An 11,469-nucleotide genomic window follows, 5' to 3' on the forward strand; every position below is an offset into this window, starting at 1 on the left:
TCCAAATGGTCATTGGCAAACTTAAGACGGGCCTTGACATGTGCTGGTTTAAGCAGGGGAACCTTCCGTGCCATGCATGATTTCAAACCATGACGTCTTAGTGTATTACCAACAGTAACCTTGGAAACGGTGGTCCCAGCTCTTTTCAGGTCATTGACCAGCTCCTCCCCTGTAGTTCTGGGCTGATTTCTCACCTTTCTTAGGATCATTGAGACCCCACGAGGTGAGATCTTGCATGGAGCCCCAGTCCGAGGGAGATTGACAGTCATCTTTAGCTTCTTCCATTTTCTAATGATTGCTCCAACAGTGGACCTTTTTTCACCAAGCTGCTTGGCAATTTCCCCGTAGCCCTTTCCAGCCTTGTGGAGGTGTACAATTTTGTCTCTAGTGTCTTTGGACAGCTCTTTGGTCTTGGCCATGTTAGTAGTTGGATTCTTACTGATTGTATGGGGTGGACAGGTGTCTTTATGCAGCTAACGACCTCAAACAGGTGCATCTAATTTAGGATAATAAATGGAGTGGAGGTGGACATTTTAAAGGCAGACTAACAAGTCTTTGAGGGTCAGAATTCTAGCTGATAGACAGGTGTTCAAATACTTATTTGCAGCTGTATCATACAAATAAATAGTTTAAAAAATCATATATTGTGATTTCTGGATTTTTTTTTTTAGATTATGTCTCTCACAGTGGACATGCACCTACGATGACAATTTCAGACCCCTCCATGATTTCCAAGTGGGAGAACTTGCAAAATAGCAGGGTGTTCAAATACTTATTTTCCTCACTGTACATCTGAAGGGTTACAAATTTAAGAATCTATTTCAAATATGCTTCTGTACATAACATCATGGTAAAGAATCTTTTAAGGTTAAGATCTCAGCAAAGTTGCAATTTCTGTTCTCTCCTTATTGTCAGACTGATGGGATTAGCACACGAATGATTCACTGAGAATCTCACCTTTTGTTCTGCAAATGGTTTTCGGACCCAAATGGCTCTTGGAGCCTTATGCTGATTGAATTAGGATGGGCCAGACCCTCAGTCTAGGGTGTTACCTTAACCTGTATACTTAATTTGCATGCTTTGTTCAGAATATCCACCTCTATGTAATCCCTCCCCCTTGGAATGTATATAACTACAATGCATACTGTATTAGAGTTAGATCATGTTGGAAGTACTACAGCAACGTACAGTGAAGTTCTCAATAAAGAATAACTTCCGTTGAACACGATCCCAACTGTCTCCTGGTCCCAACTGTCTCCAGGTCTGTACTAAATACAGTACACTGGACAGTGAGTAGTATGAGTCCTAAAACAGTTCAGTAACAAGAGCAGGATGTTTGAAAATGTGTAATTAAAGATGATTTGAAGATATGAAAAGAAGTGATCGACCTAAGTGAGGAAGGAAGGTTATTCCAATCTGATGGAGCTTTGAATTTGAATGCACAACGACCAATTTCTTTACTGATTCTAGGTGTAACTAGAAACAGTTGGTCCATGTGCCTTAGGCTGTATTGAGAGCTGAAAGGGATTAAAAGGTCTTTCAGATATGAAGGGAAATTAAAATGAATACATTTGAAAATAAGTGTTAACCAGTGGAGTTGCCTTCTGGACTTCGGGGCAGGCCAGTTCAAGGACTCATACATTAGACAGTGATGGGTTCTATAAGGACACCTGAGCACAAATCTACAAAGACTGTTATATACAGCAGGGGAAATAAGTATTGAACACGTCATCATTTTTCTCAGTAAATATATTTCCAAAGGTGCTATTGACATGAAATTTTCACCAGATGTTGGTAACAACCCAAGTAAGCCATACATACAAAGAAACAAACAAAAATAAGTTAAGACATTAAGTTATGTGTAATAATGTGAAATGACACAGGGAAAAAGTATTGAACACATGAAGAAAGGGAGGCGCAAAAAGGCATGGAAAGCCAAGACAACTGCTGAAAACTTACAGTAATTAAAAAGCAATCCAGCCCCCTGTCAGTGGAAATTAATAACAGCTGGTTCAATCCCAAATGATGGCCTACAAAAAGGTCTCATTGCCAAGGTGTCACACAAGACACATCTCATGATGGGTAAAAGCAAAGAGCTGTCTCAAGACCTTTGCAACCTAATTGTTGCAAAACATAATGATGGCATTGGTTATAGGCGCCATTCTAAGCTTCTGAATGGTCCAGTGAGCACTTTTGGGGCCATAATACGGAAGTGGAAAGACAATAATTTCACCATAAATTTGCCTCGACCAGTGCTCCTCGCAAGATTTCTGATAGAGGAGTGAAAAGAATAATCAGAAGAGTTGGCCATACTGGATGCGTTGGGGGACTACTTCAAGCCTGTGAAAAATGTGATCTACGAAAGGTACATGTTCGGTTGTTGCAAGCAGGAGGTGGACGAGCCTATAGACAGTTTTCTCACGAGGGTGCGGGGAGCTCAAAGACGAAATGATTCGTGATAGACTTGTCCTGGGCATTGACGATGAAAACACCAGGCGGCGCTTGTTGTGTGAACGTCAGCTGACTTTGTCACAGTCTGTCGAAATATGCCGACTGGCAGAAGCAACGGAACAACGTGTAAAAGCTATGGACAACACAGTCAGTGACACTGTGAATATTGCACAAGCACAAAGGCTGAAACGTAGGGATGGTGAAGTGAGTAACGAGCAAATGCTCAGAACCGTGAACTGCAAGTATTGTGGGGGTGGTCACAAGAAAGGCAGAGATCAGTGTCCCGCATATGGAAAGACTTGTCGATCATGTGGTGTATTGAATTATTTCGCTAAGGTTTGTAGAGCCCGTCAGAGAGCCGACAGGTCCGACAGATTGAATGTATTGATGGATGATGGTCAGGATGAGCAAGGGCCCTACAGCGAGGGTTGACTGTTTGCGGCTGAGGAATGCATTGACACAGTAAAGTCCCCAGGTCCAAGATGGTTCGTTAACCTGACACTTAATAAAAGAAAGCAGGCCTGTCAGCTAGATACGGGAGCAACTTGTAACGTTATGAGCCGGACAACCAAAGAGAAACTGGATCCAGAAAGCCCCCTGCATCCGAGCACAACAAGACTCAAATTGTATTCTGGTGCCACAATGCTTTCCCTGGGGCGATTTCATACAGAATGCACTATAAAGAGCACCAAACACAAGCTAGTTTTTTAAGTGGTTGAAGCCGATCAAGAGCCGTTACTCTCGGGTGACACGTGAGCGGCTGGGACTCATGAAATTTACCATCCCAGAAGAGCTTCATAGACTGATTGCATACTCCGACATGCCTCTCACAAAGCAACAGTTAACTAACAATTTCAAAGACGTGTTTAATGACCCAGTCGAGTCAGTCCCAGGAGAGGTCCGCTTTGTGCTCAACAGCAGCGTGTCGCCTGTGCATTGCGCACCACGGAACGTGCCAGTGGCCTTGAAAGCCAGAGTTAAAGCTGGATAAGTACATGAGAGACGGACACATCACAAATGTCACGGAACCCACACCATGGATCAGCAACATGGTAGTCATAGCCAAGCCAGACAAAGTAAGAATATGCATAGACCCAAAACACCTTAATCAAGCACTGCAAAGATCGCACTACCATATGCCAACACTGGAAGACGTTCTGTATAAGCTACCCAAAGCACGTCTGTTCACGCTGGTGGACGTTCGCGATGCATTTCTACACTGCAAACTGGATAATGAAAGCAGCTTAATGACAACTTTCTGGACACCATGGGGGCGGATGAGATGGTGTAAACTGCCCTTCGGCGTTTCCATAGCACCAGAAATCTATAGAGCCCATAGCGGATGACATACTGGTTGTTGGCTGCGGTGACTCGGACGCAGAGGCCGAGTTAGATCACGACAGAAATCTCCGCGCTCTGATGGAGCGATGCAGAGCTGTGAAACTCCGGCTGAGCGAAAAAAATACATACTATGAGTACCATGGACAGTGCCGAGGGCGTGCTCTCATTCATAGACCAAGCCCTACACCTCAACGTGACAGACGTCAGTCTCCGCCAAATCGTAACTGAGACCAGAGCTGACAACGCATTGCAGGAGCTGGCAAAGATCGTGTTAGCTGGCTGGCCTGAGCGTAAAGAAAACGTATCACTCTCGGTGCGCGAGTATTGGCCATTCAGAGATGAACTGAACATTCAGAATGGTGTGCTTTATAGAGGTCAGTGTGCCATTATACCAAAGGCATTGAGAGCAGCAATGCTCAATCGCATTCACGCCACGCATATTGGAGGAGAAGCCTGTTACAGACAGGCGAGGGTAACGCTGTTCTGGCCCAACATGAGAGGAGAGATAAATGATTACGTGGCTAACTGTCCTGCGTGTAACGAGTATGCGCACAATCAGCAAAAGGAAACAATGATGTCCCACGAAATCCCTGTGCGTCCCTGGCAAATGGTTAGTATGGACTTGTATGCGTACGGTGGCAGAGAATTTCTGATCATAGTGGACCACTACTCAGAGTACTGGGAAATTGATCAGTTGCCAGATCTGACGGCGGACACAGTCATTACACGCTGCAAAGTGTAGTTTGCGCGTTACGGCCAGCCAGATCAAGTGATTACCGACAACGGGCCGCAATTTGCTTGTGAACAGTTCAGAAAATTTGCGGCACCCCAGTGGGGGTTCATACATGTTACATCTTCACCCCAGCACCCAAAATCTAATGGAAAGGCCGAATCTGCAGTGAAGATTTGTTAAATCACTCTGTAAGAGGGCAAAACTCGACGGAACAGATCCATGGTTAGCAGTGCTTCACTGGCGAAACACGCCCACGGAGGAATTGGACAGCAGTCCGGCACAGCGACTCATGTCCCGCAGACTTAGGACAGGCCTTCCCATGACAAACAGCTTGCTTCACCCCAAGGTGGTTGAAGGAGTTCCGGAGAAACTCAGGTGGAAACGGCGGATGGCAAAATTCCATTACGATGCGAGAGCGAGAGACCTCCCAGAGCTTAATGTCGGCGAACACATCAGAATGAAACCACTGCCGGGAGATCGCACGGGACGGTGGCGGAGAGGCCAGTGTCTGGGGAAAGTGAATCTGCGGTCTTATGTGGTGGATGTGGATGGCACATTATACAGGCGCAACCGTGTGGATTTGCGTAGGGCTGAGCGCTCCACCCAGTTTAACCACAAAGAGCCAGGGATGAAGGAGAGCAGTCAGGGCTCGGTGGCCAGCGACGATGAAACAGCAGTCAGAGAGGGCGACACATCGGACAGCACAGAATGTGTGCCAGAGCAAGTTCAAGAACGGAGGCTGTCAGTGCCTAACAGACCTACCCAGCGTGAAACCCAGATCATTACGCGCAGCGGCCGTCAGTCACGTCCACCACAGAGACTGGACTTGTGAACTTTCCTTAGGAGCGTATACAGACTAACGCATCTCTAATGCAGTTCAGTTTTGAAATACACAGCATAAGTTGTTCTAGTAAACTTTGAGTTCATATTCGGGGTTGGGTTTGTTAATAAATGGAGGGGTTCTAAGGGAAGTGTGGCAACACTGTAAAGAAATGGAGATGTTACAGGGAAATACCATATATGGGTTTGTATCCTGTTGTGACGTTGTGGGTCCCGGTTTGCGGGCAGTTATGTTATGGCGTACGCTAAATAAAGACGCACATGGACTCCTGTCTGCTTATTACATACAGAAACAATTGTGGTATATAGCAGGCGGAATAGGTGGAGAGAGAGGCAGAAGGAGAGCAACAAACACAAACACAGGCATACACGCACTCACACATAGACCGGACAGGAAAGCGCATACGGCATTGAAGCAAGCACATACAGCTCTTTCCAAATAAGTAATAATAGAAAATAAAAAATAACAAGGTACGCAGCTCAGTCTGCATGGCTCAGCATAATGCGAGCAAATCAAAATGAAAGGTCCAAATCTACTAACAGTAAGATAAAGGGCCTTTATGAAGTCGTCAGAAGACAAGCAAGCAAAAATAAGATACTAAGTATACTACAAACACATTTACATATTTACTAACATTACAGACTGATATAATTATAATTCAACTTTATTTGGAGTACTTCTTTATTGCACAATGCACATTTCTTGATAGTAAGTGTAACGGTCACCAGCTGGAGTGCCCTTGAGAGCCACCAGAGGGCACTCCACATAAGACTATTATCACTCACAAACTACATTTCCCATAACTCACTGCCCGGACTCATCATCACTTATCACTGATCACATTCACCTGTACCTCATTCACTGATTGCATTCACCTGTGTCTCATCATCCTGTTAGTCTCAGTCTATTTATACCATGTTCATTCATTCACTCACCGTGAAGTCTTGTTTGTGTCACACTGCATTTCTGAGCATTCTCTTGGTTTTCTTGTCTCTTGGTTTTTGGATATCTTGCCCTGTTCCCTGGATTACTCTCTTGCCTCTGGTCCCTGGATTACTCTCTTGCCTCTGGTCCCTGCCTGTTTTGCTTGTTTGTTTGTTTCTTTGTTTGGACTGCCTATCTGTGTATGACCCTTGCCTGTACGACCTTCCTTATTAAAAGCTGCATTTGGATCGATCTTCGTGTCTTGGAGCAGTTCGTAACAGTAAGCCTTAAATTGTGTTTATTATTACTATTAAATGGACTGCATTTATATAGCGCTTTCATAGACCTATGGCCACCAAAGCGCTTAACATAGCCTCACATTCACCCATTCACACACTCATTCATACACTGACGGCGGTGTCAGCAAGGCGCCATCCAGCTCGTCGGGAGCAGCTGGGGTTAGGTGTCTTGCTCATGGACACCTCAACACTTGGTCAGGTGGAACCGGGGGTGGAACCGGGGATTGAACCACTGGTTTGTAGACAACCTACATGAACCACTGAGCCACTGCTGCCCCTTACTATTAGTAAGGATAGTATGATCTCTGGATACTATAGGCAAATTCCAAATGGAAGTGAGCATCCCTACTCCCTTTGAAGGGCAGAGCCCTTGAAGTGGGGACTTTGAAGTAAGCAGGGCACATGTTTGCCATTATGTAGCCATTTGGAACTCACTTGGTGAAGAAAGCAATGAAAGACAACGTAATTTCTCTTCACCTGAGATGTTCCCATGACAACACAGTACAGTGTCCATCAACTAATTAGCTGTTTTTATAGACCTTATGCGCCAGAGAAACGAGGGCGCCGCCATCTTTAGAATATTGTCTTTGAACTTCCGTTTTTGCAGTCGCTCTGTATATTTCTATGGCATTGCTGTCCAGGGGTAATTAGCTTTAGAAGTGGATTTAATTAATGTAAAGTTAACTAAAGTTATCATGAGGAGTGTAATGTTTGAAGCCGATGTCTCAACAAATGTCAGTAGACCGGGAAGATTTTAAAACGAGCCGTTCATTCATAAATACGCAAGATCGCTGTGAAAATACAGACCGGAAGTCAAAAGACAACGAGCGCAGCGCTGAAAAGGGGCGGGGCTACATAAGGTCTAAACAGAAATTTCTTATTATTGCTGTTAACATAACTGTTGTAAATAAATAAACATTTTATATAAAAACGTTTTTAAAATGTATGTTATATATGTGTGTGTGAGTGTTTCTCTGTGCTCAACTCTAAAACTTGCTGTCTCATCTTTGGACTCTGCATTACCTAACACATTTCTTACCTATGAAACTCAATTAAACAACATGGCAAAAATGTGTGAAATATATCACAAACAAAACAAATTGAATTACTCTGTGTGCAAGTAAACTTGAACTCTCCCGCCATCTATCTTTAAAATAAATGTCACATGACCATAAATGATCAAATTACTTCCTTGAAGTGACCATGGCATGCCCAGCAAGCGTTATTCTTTTTCCCAGGATGGTAGGAGAAGACTCATGAATATTCATTAGGAAAGTCATCCCTGATTACTGAAATGAATCATGTCTTGTGTAATCGCTTAATCTGCAAACAATGTCACGTAACATCACATTTACCTCAGAAAAGCCATTCAGTGACCATAAACTCGATAGTCAGTCAGAAAAATGAATTCTAGAGAGGACCATTTAAATAAAAAAATGCACTATACATATTCATTGCCATATAATCTTGAGAAAACAACAGCCTTGATGTGCACCCATCAATCCTTGATGTGCAGAAAAGTGTAAATACAGTATATGCAAACAAGAGATGGGACATACATTTGAAAAACATGTTAAATATGATCCAACTGCACTCCAGTAAAAATTTAGGCACAGAGCTGTATTGAATCTCTCTACATTATTTTATCATATGAATAGGTTAGGTAATGTATTTGCCATCCATGTTATCTGATTAATTAACTGGAAAACAATGATTTTACAGTAGGCCCTACAGATGAACAGTATTGTATTTTACTGTTTTAAAATAGTTTTTTGGAGGCGGGCAAGGTGTGTATTAATATCTGTCAAGCAACTGTGCATATACAATCACTTAATGCAGCCATCAGGTTTTAGAACAAGAGACTTTATAAATGTTTTTCTAATAAATGGGTAATTACGTTCCTATTTTAAAACTGGTAAAAGCTCAGCCACACCAGGAGGAAATTGTCAGCTGTCAGCAGTCAAAGTCTGGGCCCAATATAATATAAATATGCAGAAAATCTGTTCATGCAAACTTCTTTTGTTGAACACAAATGCTTCAAGGTACACAAGCTTGAATTAACACGTTTTCGCATTCAAAAAAATGCTGCGTGCTTACAACTCATATTGACTCGGGTTTCTTTCTTTTTAAAATAATATATTACCATTCATTGAAAAAACACAATGCTGTCAGGAAACACCCATCCATGTGAACCTGATGTTTTGGGCCCATACTCACACGTCCCAAGCAACAGAAAGAGTCTGCAATATTCTTTTATAACAAGTTATTAAAAACAGTAGTATGAAATAATAACCAAAAGTGAGGGTTCAATCTAGCAGGAAAAAACATTTCTGTACACACTATTAAACAATAACAGCAGAAAAAAATAATATATTTAATATAATATACTTATAATATAAAAATATACATACACACACACATATATATATATATATGAGCAGCAAATCATCATGTTAGAATGTGACATTGAAGACTGGAGTAATGATGCTGAAAATTCAGCTTTGACCACAGGAATAAATTACATTTTACAATCTATTCACATAGAAAACAGTTATTTTAAATTTTGTAATAATATTTGGTGAGCATAAGAGGCTTCCTTTAAAAACATAAAAAATCTTACCGATCCAAAACTTTTGAACGGCAGTGTGTGTGTGTGTGTGTGTGTGTGTGTGTGTGTGTGTATAGAAGAAACATCCTCACTTTAAACATTTTTTTTTCCCAGAACATTTCTTAACATATGTAAATATTTGTATGTACATAAAAAGACTCAACAACCGAGACATAAACTGAACAAATTTCATAGACATATGAACAAAAGTGGAATAATGAGTCCTTGAACAAAGGTGGGGTCACAATTAGCAGTCAGTATCTGGTGTGGCCACCAGCTGCGTCAAGTACTACAGTGCATCTCATCCTCATAGACTGCACCAGATTTGCCAGTTCTTGCCGTGAGATGTTACTCCACTCTTCCACCATGTCACTTGCAAATTCTCGAACACGTCTGCGACTGCCACTGCAAGGACGATCACCTGTACTTCCTGTAGCAGTTTTAGGTGTCTTACATTACATACACTGCAGTTTATTGCTCTTGCCACATCTGCAGTCCTCATGCTTCCCTGCAGCAGGACTATGGCATATTCATGCAGGTGATCAGGAACCCTGGGCATCTTTCTCCTGGTGTTTTTCAGAGTCAGTAGATTCCAATCGAGCTTCTCTTTAGTGCCCTAAGTTATTGGAACTGTGACCTTAAAGCAGCACTCAGTAGCTTCGGGACTTCTTCGATGTATTCTCGCTTTTTGCTCGCAGGTTTCTCTCTAGAGCTCCCCCCACACCTGCGGCCCGCCGCCCCAAAGTTGCAAGTGCGGATTTTCCGCTCACGGGCACCAGGGGGGTGCGAAACGACCACCATTCAACCCGAAATAAGTAATATAACCATTCCAATGACTCCGAAGCTGTTCAGTTAAGGTAAAAAAGTTACTTGGTTCACCTTTAACAGTATACCATGTGTAAACTGTTAGTGTCTTAAAGGTCCCGTATTATGCCCCTTTTCACAAGATGTAAAATAAGTCTCTGATGTCCCCAGAGTGTGTATGTGAAGTTTCAGCTCAAAATACCCAACAGATCATTTTTTACAGCATGTTTAAATTGTCATTTTTTGGGGCACAGAAAAACGCGCTGTTTTAGTGTGTGCCCTTTAAATGCAAATAAGCTGCTGCTGCACGGCACAGGGGGCGGAGCTTCATGAGCTCGCGCTCAGTCTGTCAGGACAATTTCATCTCAGGAATGATGATAATATCAGAAACTCTCAGTAACGGTGTTAATTTCGAGTCGGACAATAATGCCTACAGAGTCAGAGTGCTGTATAGAGATGAAACAGGTATAGTTTAGTAGTTTAATTAGAGTTATTATAACGTATTTGTCATCTGCTTGTATGTAAACATTATTTATTAATATAGCCTAAGGTTACAAGTCTGCTGTCTGAATGATGATCAAACATATACTGATGAGTTTAATAAAGTTTATTGTACATCACACAAAAGATGAAGCGTCAGTTTTACTTCAGAAAATCACCGTAAGAGCTGAGTAAACACAGTAAGTTATAAGAAGTGCGCAAGTACATAAACGAATTTCGGTAGAGTTGAGGGAGCATTCCTATGGCCGGAGGTTAGTCAAAAAACGGTTCTAGTGACGTCATTAAAGAAGGAAGTAGAGGGATGTAGTCCAAACGGGCCGTTCGATGTAGGCGACTTCTGTTAAATAAAATATCTCGCTTGGCATTGAACTTTGAGCTTTATAATTTTACAGATATTATTTATGCTCTAACAGCAACATTACACACTAACTAAAGTTTGAAACATGGGATCACGAAGAACAGGACCTTTAAGGACTGTTCCACAGATGCATGTGCAATAATTGTTTCATTGAACATTGAGCATAAACAACATTGTTTAAACTTTCAAATCTGTATATCTGTACAATCTGTAAAGCTTAATTCCATTTTACAAAATTATCTTTAATACAGTATCTTTTGAAAAAGGGACGTTTCGGATTTACTGAGATTATGGTGGTTGGACATCGGCCCCTCTAGGATTGCCCCAAAAGACAATTTTGTACATTTTCACAGTTCAAAATTAAGAGCTCCAACCCATGTTCAATGTGAAAATTTAACTCTGTGAATTTTGTACCTGAACATCAAAGGGATCTCAAACCTCTTTTTAGTGCCTCAATCTACATTATGTTCACACTAGTGTTTTAAGAAGCCAAACAATTAGAATATAATAATAGTAATTTTATATTATTATTATTATTCATATGACTGTAATAGTAATGTATTGTAAAGCAAATGCACTGTAAAATAAATGAAAATTTCATAATTACTT

Source organism: Abramis brama, assembly GCF_963993115.1.
Source record: "Abramis brama genome assembly, chromosome: 14".
Lineage (NCBI taxonomy): Eukaryota > Metazoa > Chordata > Actinopteri > Cypriniformes > Leuciscidae > Abramis > Abramis brama.